The following is a 10710-nucleotide window of genomic DNA, read 5'->3' on the forward strand; positions in this document are numbered from 1 at the left end:
AACATATACAAACAATTCTTACTCCTCTATACTTTGAAAATAAATACCAATTTGAAAGTACAGCAAGATATTTAAATATATATTTTACCAAAGAAAATATACAGATGACATATAAATATATGAAAATATGTTCAATTTCACTGGTCATTAGGAAATGTGTATTTCGACCATGAGACACCACTATACATCTATCAAAATGGCAAAAACAGCTGGGCACGGTGGCTCTCGCCTGTATTCCCAGCACTTTGGGAGGCTGAGTCCAGCTAATCACCTTAGGTCAGGAGTTCGAGACCAGCCTAGCCAACATGGTAAAAACCCAGTCTCTACTAAAAATACAAAAAATTAGCCAAGCGTGGAGGCACATACCTGTAGTTACAGCTTCTCAGAAGGATGAGGCAGGAGAATCGCTTGAACCCGGGAGGCAGAGGTAGCAGTGAGCCAAGATCAGGCTATTTCACTCTAGCTTGGACAACCAGAGTGAAACTCCATCTCAAAAAAAAAAAAAAAAGGTAAAAACAATAAAATAAAATCCTGACAATGTCACGTGTTGACAAGGATGCAGAACAACTGAAATTTTTATGCATTACAAATGGAAAATGATATAGCTACTTTGAAAAGCTTTTGGCAGTTTTCTTAAGTTAAACATACGCTTACCACACAGTTCAGTGATCCCACTCCTAAATATTTGTCTGATAGAAAGGAAAATATTTGTCTACAGTAAGACCTGTATTTGAGTGTTGATAGCCACTTTATTTGTAATAATCCAAAACTGGAAATGACTCAGACACCCATGAACTGAAGAATAAACGAACATATTGTGGTGCATCCATACGGTGAAACATTACTCAATAATGAAAGTCAACAAAGTAGTGATATGTAAAACAACATAGATGAATCTCAAAGAATTATACCATGTGATATGAATCAGTTACAAAAGATAACATACTATATAATTCTATATATGTGAAAGTCTGGGAATGCAAAACTATGGGGAAAGAAATACGATCAGGGATTTGTAGGGCCTGGGTTGTTAAAGGTGATTAACAACAAATAGGTATGAGGATACTTTTGAAAACAATGAAATTATTTCATGTCCTCATTAAGATGGTGGTTATATGACTGTATACGGTTATCCTAAGTCATCTGAAAGACTAAAATTTACTGCATATAATTCTACCTAAATTTTACTGACTGTAAACATGACCTAAAGAAATTCTATATACATATGTCTCTCTCTCTCTCTCTCTCTCTCTCTCTCTCTCTCTATTTCTCAGAGGACCAAACCAAAAAAACCCATGAAGTACACATATACAGATAATTCTTACTGCACATCATGTTTTTCATAACAATAAATTTGGTGCAGATTTTACATTTTGAAAAGTTGGAGCTCAGTTCTTCCTATATCATAAAGCATCTCCAGAACAGCTACAAATAATAGACTTAATTTGAAGCTGTGTTTCTTCAGGTTTATAGGCCAATATGAGCTAAAAGGGAGACAAATCAGAACATTTTTTCTGCTTTAGTTGTCCTTCATATCCACATTTACATTATGCAATACATTTCCATTTAGCCATGGAATTATTCGCTGCTTGGGAGAAAATGAGAGCATTCATTGGCCCTGAAGTTCTGTGAGTCCTAAGAAATACGTAGAGCTCAGATTTCACAGGTTCAGAATGGGAACTCACGCGCTTTCTTTCTACCAACTTTCACTCATATTCTTCTTTAACAATGTTGAAAAAAGAAAATATTAAATATTTTTGTTAATGAAGATTGTAATTGCCATGAAAAATTGTTGTGAAAAATTTGATAATCACTTCTGTGATTTTGCTGGAGGCCTTAAAAGATAGTGCTGGATTTTTCTGTATCCCAGTTAATATTTGCAACAATCTAATATAGCCATTCCTTATGTGTCAATTATGCACAATCTGAGCTGGTATTGTTATGGTAATTTTCATTATACAAACAGGCAATTTCTGTTGACTATGCATGCTTTCTATTACCTTCCTTTTTTTTGTTTTCCTTCTCCTCCTTTCTCTTCTCTTATGGATTGGAGGTTTCTTCCCCCTACACCTTCAAATTCGTATGTTGAAATTCTAATTCCCAGTGTGACGGTATTAGAAGGTGGAGCTTTGGGAGGTAATTAGATTATAAGAGTGAAGCTCTCATGATAGGATTAATGCTGTTATAAAAGGAAAAGACACCAGTACTTAGTTCCAATTCATCAGATAATATCTAATAACACAAAATTATAAAGTTCTTTCTCTATACATGTGAATCAAGGATCCCAGGCAAAAAACAATAGAGTAGAATTTATGCTTTTGTACTTTAGTATGATTCTACTGCTGTTTCTCTAATACTAGAGTATTTTTTTTTTTTTTTATGAGACAGAGTTTCGCTCTTGTTACCCAGGCTGCAGTGCAATGGCGCGATCTTGGCTCACCGCAACCTCCGCCTCCTGGGTTCAGGCAATTCTCCTGCCCCAGCCTCCTGAGTAGCTGGGAATACAGGCATGTGCTACCATGCCCAGCTAATTTTTTGTATTTTTAGTCGAGACGGGGTTTCACCATGTTGACCGGAATGGTCTTGATCTCTCGACCTCGTGATCCACCCACCTAGGCCTTCCAAAGTGCTGGGATTACAGGCTTGAGCCACCGCGCCTGGCCATACTAGAATATTTTAAGAGGTCCAGCAATTTGTCAGAGACTCTTGTTTCTCTTCATTTTTTAAGGCTATTTTTATGTCTGTTTGGACTTCAATTAGACATTGTATAACAAACCTCTTAAATAACTCTCCTGAACATCCTTATTTCAATATTCCTCACAGTGTATCTCAGATCATCTTCAAAGGAGAGTATTAAACTTGGGGTTCAAATATGAAATAGAAAGCCTGTATTAGTAGCCTGTATTTAGTAAGTTATGGATTAATTTTTCTCCTGTAGATTCATAGATCTTATGGGTCCTTAGACATACAGCTCAACTCTTTATTATACAGAAGAATAAATCTTAAGTAGGAAAGTGTCTTGCCTAATACTTTATAGCTATCAAATACTTTAGAATACATTTCCACAGAGCAAAGGTAATTAACAGTGCTAAGAATGGTATCATCAACTGATTGCTGTTTTCCAAAGAGTCCTATGTTAACTACCCTGAAAATGTAACAGTCAAGGTGATGTTAAGGTCAAAAATGATCCCAAAATCTCAGTGGCTTAAAACAATAAATATTTATTTCTTGTTCTAGCTACATGTCCAGCAGGATCATGCAATTCTAGAACTCCCACCCAGAAGGAACACACAGTGCATCTGTTCCCCTTTAGTAGGCACAAGTCATATGGACATACCTAAGTTTGGGAATTGTGTAGAGAGATCCAATTCCATCTGGAAGAGAAGTCTTGAGATACTTGGTAGAGTAGTCCAGAGTGCCATTTGCTCACCAAGTTTGTGGCTCATTGTCCCTTACACATATTAAATTGCTTAGCCTTTTCCTAAAGGAGATATGCTATTCTCAATTTTGGATGTGCATCTTCTCCAGGCAGAGCTGGACCTGATACAAGGGTGGGTTGTATAGCATAATTTTCAACATTCAGAGTAGATGAAAATGAGAGTTACATGGTAGTCACTAGGGATTGGTAACTTTGAAATATTTTTCTCTTAAATAACTGAGATTGCAAAGGTAGTATTAAATCTTGTACAATTATATAATTAAAAATTAACACTGTGGTTTCTTTGCCTGTAAAATATTCTTAGATTTTTTGGAAGGCTTCTTATATATTTAATACCCCTGTGTCCCATATATGAACAGCCACAGCCACAGCTCTTTTCTAGACATGCATTTTAGATATCCTGGTCTTTCTTCTCTGCCTTTCTTCCTGTATGTCTGTCTCTCTCGCTCTCTCTGTCTCCCTCTCCCTTTGCCTCTAACTGCAGAAACCTGGGATTACCAAGCTTGATAGGAAAACCTCACACTTAATTTATTTTACATGAAGCTTTGTGTTCTGTTGAAAAGTGACTTTAATCCAGTGTTCTCTAAGTATGGTTCTAAGTCTAGCAGCATCAGTATCATCTGATTATTTGTTAGAAATGCAAATTAACAGATCCCCTAGACTACTGAATTAGAAACCCTGTTGAGGCTCAGCAATCTGTCTTTTAAAAAGTCTTCCAGGTAGTTCTGATTGAGTTAAAGTTTGGGAGCCATATCCTTTCTCAGTCAGATGCCAGTGTGGTGACGGAGGAAAAAGAAAGTAATAGAATATTGGTTAAAGAAGTGACAGAATAGGGAAATGAGCTGGAGGGTTAGGGATCGGAGCCTGCAGGGGTTATTTTTAGGCTGTTGTAAGACATGGAAACCAACAGACCTTGTTTGATAAGACCCTCTGAGTCATGTACATGAATACTTTCATACTCACATGGGCATATTCACTACTCACTAGAGTCTCTGAAAATTTGACCTTCCTATTTTTCAAAGGTTGGCTTTATTTTATTTTATTGCTTTGCCTTGGCCTTCTATACAGCTATTATTGGCATATGCTAAATGCTGTGTCCAGGCTCCTTCGGTATGGTAGCATCATTCGTTTACATACTGTCAATGGCTACTTTCAGCAAGAGTTCAGTAGTTATGACAAAGATTCCTGAACTAAACCAAAATAAAGATTTCAGTGCTTGTCCTCCAGGGGAGGGCACTAGCAGTACGAATGGATATAAAAGCAAGAAGTGGGTTGAGTTAGTTTTGAGTGTCTGAAATGAGATGAGGCTGGCATGATTACACAAATAAGTGTCACGAGACACCGTTCTGCATAACAATATGCCTAGGGAGATGATGATGTTCCAAAGAGATAATAAGACACTATAGTGGTTCAGGAAATTCTTTGATGGAGTGTACATACTATATAAGTATTGCTGATGGAGGAAGGCTAGAAAAAACGGGGACATGGGGAAAAGCCTGAGGTCCTAAGATTCAGAAAGCATTTGGGAGCCTTCTGAAGGCATATTTGCATGCTTTCACAGAGAAAGAACTAATAAAGAAAGGCTAAAAAGAGGCTGGAGGAGATGGTGGAAAATGCATGGTCTCCATGCTAGAATCAACCTGCTGAGGCTTAGGAGTTGTGAAACTCTGGTAACTTATTTAACCTCTATAAATAGCAATGTATTCATTTGTAAAATGGATGCAATCATACATACTTCATAGACATATAATGAGAAAAAAAATGATATGTAAAAGATCGATAGCTTTTTTCCAGCTATCATCCCCCTTTACCATTCACCACTCTTCTCTCCTGTACCTATACTTTCTGAAGCATAGACACCAAAGAGATGCAGGATGCTTTGCAAAATGAAGATTCAGAGGAGAGAGCAAGAAACAGGTGCAGACTGATTCAGGGCCATGTTGGAGGGGAGCAGTGGCTGCAGAGCCCAGCTCTGGGCCTTTCCTCACTTTGAGGCTCTATAGCTCTTCCTAATTGACATTCTGCAGGCCCTGTTTGGTCTTATTGCTAATTACTATCTATTTTCCCCGTTACTAACCTCATGTTTTTTTCCTTGATATAGTTTGCAAGTTTCTTTACAGTACTTGACTAGCTTTGCTGTAGATTACTTCACCCCAGGTACATCAATGATCACCATTCCCCAAGCTAAATCTTGTTATTATAAGGTTTGCTGAGGATAAAATGGTACATTCAGTTCTTTCTTAGGTAAATGGTTTTGTTTCTCCTGCAAGGTAGTATTTAGGCCTGGGACAGTATTTCAGATAAACACTCTTGCTCTCGCTTCTGAATTTGGACAACATTCAAATTGACAACTTTCTCACTAAAATATGAAGAAACCAAAGAAGGTACCTGGATCCTTGCTTTGTCTTTCGGCAGCTGCTGTCGCTTTGGCTAAGTGTGGTGGGTCTGGCGTAGTTTCAAAACTCCACTAGGATTTTTATGAGAATGGAGACTAGCGGGTTATTTTTAGTGTCTAAAATTAATTTAGTAATTACATTATTACTGTTTTAAAAAACAATATTTAGAGTTATGCTAGGAACAAGAAAGGAAAATACATCTTCACTGTGTATTTACACAAAGTCAGAAATATGTATACAGAAGCAGCCTAATTTTTCAGTATGTTTATGGAAAAAATTTAGCAGTAGTCTTATTTTTCATCTATTTACTATGGACTAACTTCAAAAACATTTTCTTTTCCCATGAAACTCACTGGGAGTTTTTTTATTGAGGTCCATAAAATGAAAGAATTGTGTTGAGCAACACAAGGTCTCACTCTTTCTCTTTAACATATTTTACTTTGTTCATCACTGGATTATAAGGATGGCTGATACGCCCATTGAGTCAACTTTACTTTTAAGTTCCTACTGTGAGCAAGACAAGGTAGACAGAGGTCTCACTTTCAATACTCTTGAGATTTGGCATAGTACACAGATTATAGCCTGAGTATAGCTAATATAATAGCATTAACAAGGAACTTATTTTTCTAATTTTTTCCTGGTTGAAAGATTTCTCTGAGGAAATGATATTAAAGAAAAACCTAAAGGACACACAATTTCTGATTAGGACATTTCCTGGGAAGCAACTTTCTAAGCCTGGAGAAGGGGAACATGTTCATGGGTCCATTGAAGGCTTCTGTCTAATGGGGGAAAGGAGGGTAGGAGCAAGGGAAGAAGCCAAAAAGGCAAGGAAAAAGCCTTCAAGACTATGCACATAATTTGGATATTTGGTCATTTTGCCATTACTTTTCATCTCTGAAGTATTTTACCATTTTCAAAATACTTTCACAAGTTAAATGTCACTTCATTCACCTGGATCTTATGAGTTTGTGTGAATGCTCAGAGGAGAGCCTAGAGGGCTGTACATATTTGCAACATCCATCTCTAGTTACTTGCAAGACTTCTTTTTTTGTCAATTTTCTTTTAATATTGAGAGCATATTGTTAGAGAAATATATAGAACCTGATTAGGTCCTAATTTAGTACTCTGTTCTCTATAATAATAGATAACATTTATGTCTAAGTACTTTATATATATTAATGCATCAAATCCTATTATCTTTACAAGGAAAGTACTATTATTATTCAACATTTTACTGAGCAGAAAAGGAGGCATATGCCCAAGGTACACAACTGGTACATAACAGAGGTAGAATTTGAATAAAGATGCCTAGCTACAGAATCCCCATACTGAACTATAATTTGGTATAGCCTTAGCCACATTTTTCCCCTTGTCTAAGCCCTGATACTTTGCTTTTTGGTGGAAGCCTCATCTTTATGTCTTCATATGAGCAAAACATTATTCTAGGCACTTTTATAAGGTCTCAGTTTTTTTGCTTTGTTTTGTTTTTTGTATATAGCTTTCGATTAACCCAAAGGAGAAATTAACATATAATGAATAAATGTATACATACATTCATATTAGTGTCAAGATGAATTATAGTTGATTTGCTTGTTAAAAAGGGAATATATTTTTATAAATTCCATAGTATTATACTTATAAATTAGATGTCTCTATGTAGAAATAAAAAATTGAGTAATTTTATTCCGAATATTTCCTTTCTTATGGAAAGATAATATTCTCTTTTTGTTCCAGTGGTTTCTGTGTGTTCAAGGTAAATCAAATGTGTCATGGGTTTTCTATTTGGAGACACATCAGAACATCCCTCTAAATATATAAACATCCCTCTCCACATTTCGGTAACTCTAAATCTGTTAATTTATGTATGTATAAAGATCAGCAGAAGAGATGATTTTCTTACAAATTTACCAGATTAGAGAGAGGACGTAATTGAAATTCAGTGTTATCATCAGTTTCTGGATCTATACAACATATGTTTATGTCTGTATAGTGAATTATCATTAGGTCAGTAGATATTTATTAAGCAGCTACTGGCCAGACATGGTGGCTTACGCCTGTAATCCCAGCACTTTGGGAGGCTGAGGTGGGTGGATCACTTGAGGTCATGAGTTTGAGACAAGCCTGGCGAACATGTTGAAACCCCATATCTACCAAAAACATAAAAATTAGCTGGACATGGTGGCAGGTGCCTGTAATCCCAGCTACTTGGGAGGCTGAGGCAGGAGAATCACTTGAGCCTGGGAGGTGGAGGTTGTACTGAGCCGAGATGGTGCCACTGCACTCCAGCCTGAGTGACAGAGTGAGACTCTGTCTCAAAGAAATGGGGGAAAAAAAAAGCAGATACTACATTAAAATTACTGTAAAGGCATTATAGAACTAATAATGATCAAAGTAGTCCATTGCTTCACAGAGATTCAATTCAGTATAAGGGTCAGACATTAAATAAGCAATTTTAAGAGTAGTAATTGTTTAGAAGTACATGAGAGTATAAAATACACCAAATATATTCATCTTCAACATCTCTTTGGCCTCTAAAATTTTATCATTCTAACCTAAATTTTACATAGGTTAGGAGTTATATATTCTCAACTTGGATTTGTTACTGAGTATTTGTGTGATCTGAGAAAAGCCAGGGAATCACAATATTCAAGACATAAGGATTGTAGTACTTTTCTCTATTTTATTTCCCTCATTTAAAAAACACAGACAGAGACTGTGACACTTGCCCTAGTTTAGTGGTTCTCAAAAATGTGACTGCACATTAGAAGCATTTGGAAGATTGTTAAAACATAGGTTGATGGCTCTCCTTACCTTCTGCACAGAGGCTTTTATTGAGTAGCTCTAGGCCTGCTGAGAATTTGCTTTTCTAACATAATTCAAGGTGAATCTGATGATTCTGCATAAGGAACCCATGAACCCCACACATTGGTGTGCCAGAATGTAGGGATCCACGAGTCCCATGTTGGGCACCAGAATGTAGGGAGCCAGTCCTACATCACCTGTGGTACCCCGAGTTCAGTGGCGACAAAGGAGTAGGAAAAAGACAAATTAAGAGAGAAAGTGGAACCGGGGGGCCATCACTTTATTACTCTGGCAGAAGCAGTGAAGGCCCCGAGCTGTGATCATCCACACTATTTATTGATTACAGTCACTTTGATCTACAGGGTAGGGGTGGAGTGATGATGGAGTGAATCAGTGAGCTGGAACTGGTGCGTCATCCTAAGGATTGATGACAGTGGCAGTTTGGGAGTTTCACAAAACAAGAACATGTGGCTTTCTTTAGCTTATTATCTATGTACAGCCAATGGAATGAGGGACTTACAAAGAGCCTACAAGTCTGGCTGCATAATAGTGCTACAAAGAGGTTTTATATCCTTGAGCAGAATGTTTATGGTAACAGAGCCGAGGTCACCCTTGCACCAGAACATGAGGCATGGAGAAGAGGCCTTCCTCCTCAGAGGCCTCCTGTGGCCTTCTGCAGTTTGTTGTTGCTTATTTATGTGTTAATCATTACCCAATTTATGTAGGCACTCTGTAAGTCCTTCTCCTTTGCTGTTTTTCCCGACAATTCTGGTTTTGAGACCACACTTGGTGAACTTCTGGCCTAGATGACCTTGAGGAACTATGAAGTACTTTGTACTATGAGAAACAGGATTATCTGAAGAACCTTCCAGAAGTTAGTTTTCTAACTTTGGTAACTATTTTCTTCTATTTAGTGACTTTATTGTGGATTTTTAAAAATTTCTGGTTGTCTTATAATTCCTACCATATTTTAAACTAGTAGGAATGATTTTTCAAGCCATGGAACTCAATGCCAACAATATGTATTCCTCAAATCCTTGAACCCATAAGGTCTTGAAATAGCATTTTGGTGATAATCCAGCTGGAGTAGGGTCAACATAGATAAATTCACGAGTACTTCTAGTCATAATTATTCATTATATATATTGCATTTATATACCCAGTTATTATGAACAAGTACCCAATGTCTGTCAGCTCCCCAAAAAGGAAAACCGCTGAATTAAGAAGAAACATTTCTAAATTGATATAAAAATCATTTTCAAATCTTCAAGTCAAAGTATTTCTTCTGTCTCAACATAATTTTTTTAGTCTTCCTTAAGATATGTATAGTACATTATTAAAAATTATGAAACATGAAGTTCTTCTAATGCAAAACATACAATTTAAGGTAGTAACAAGGGAGTTGTACATTTACAAAGGCTTATGGTCAGATATCTCTGGCAGGCTCTATGTATAAGAAATTAGTAATTAATGAATGTTTTTCAGAAGCATGCTATAGTAAAACAGATAATATGGTAAAGCACTCTTTGAGGAGTAATTTTCTATTCCTAAAAGAAGTAGTATAGAATTGATGACTTCTAATATCCTTTCTGGCTTTAAATTTTTGCTGCACTTTGTGGCAGACAAAGTAGTATTAATAGTTATTTATTATGTTCTGTCATATTTAGTGATAAGCCTGCTGGGCCGACAGCCTTTGGAAAAAAATGTGTCTGGCGAGGTTACAGGTAACATGTACAAATTATTATAAATTTTCTTTTCCCACTGAGATAAATGTATTATCTCTACTCTTGTTTTCCTCTCCTTGAACTTTCTTCTCTGTTTCTAGTTAGCCATTAGATCAGCCAAAAATTATGTAAAAGATATTAAAATTCAAGACACATTTTGTTAGTAGGACTATGATGAAATTGCAGCTGTATAAGAAATTCACGGGATACCGACTCAAGATGGCGCTGTGAGAACAACCCAGGATTGGAGCTTGCGTTGTGTCTGCTGAGAGGTGAGTCTGAGCTGCATTTCCAGACTGATCTTTGTTGCCCACGGAATGGGGAAATTCCCAAGTAAAGAGGAGACGCG

General features: G+C 36.8%; 1 long non-coding RNA gene across 1 annotated transcript; it reads right to left on the bottom strand.

Annotated features, from left to right (window-relative positions):
• Positions 1-364: 364 nt before the first annotated feature.
• LOC128929044 (uncharacterized) lies at positions 365-5889 on the bottom strand. The gene is made up of 3 exons (XR_008474937.2): positions 5828-5889; positions 2001-2179; positions 365-489 (listed from the first exon to the last, which is right to left on the bottom strand). It is a non-coding gene; the product is annotated as an uncharacterized LOC128929044 (long non-coding RNA).
• Between the last annotated feature and the right edge of the window lie 4821 nt (positions 5890-10710).

Source organism: Callithrix jacchus, chromosome 10 (genome assembly GCF_049354715.1).
Source record: "Callithrix jacchus isolate 240 chromosome 10, calJac240_pri, whole genome shotgun sequence".
Lineage (NCBI taxonomy): Eukaryota > Metazoa > Chordata > Mammalia > Primates > Cebidae > Callithrix > Callithrix jacchus.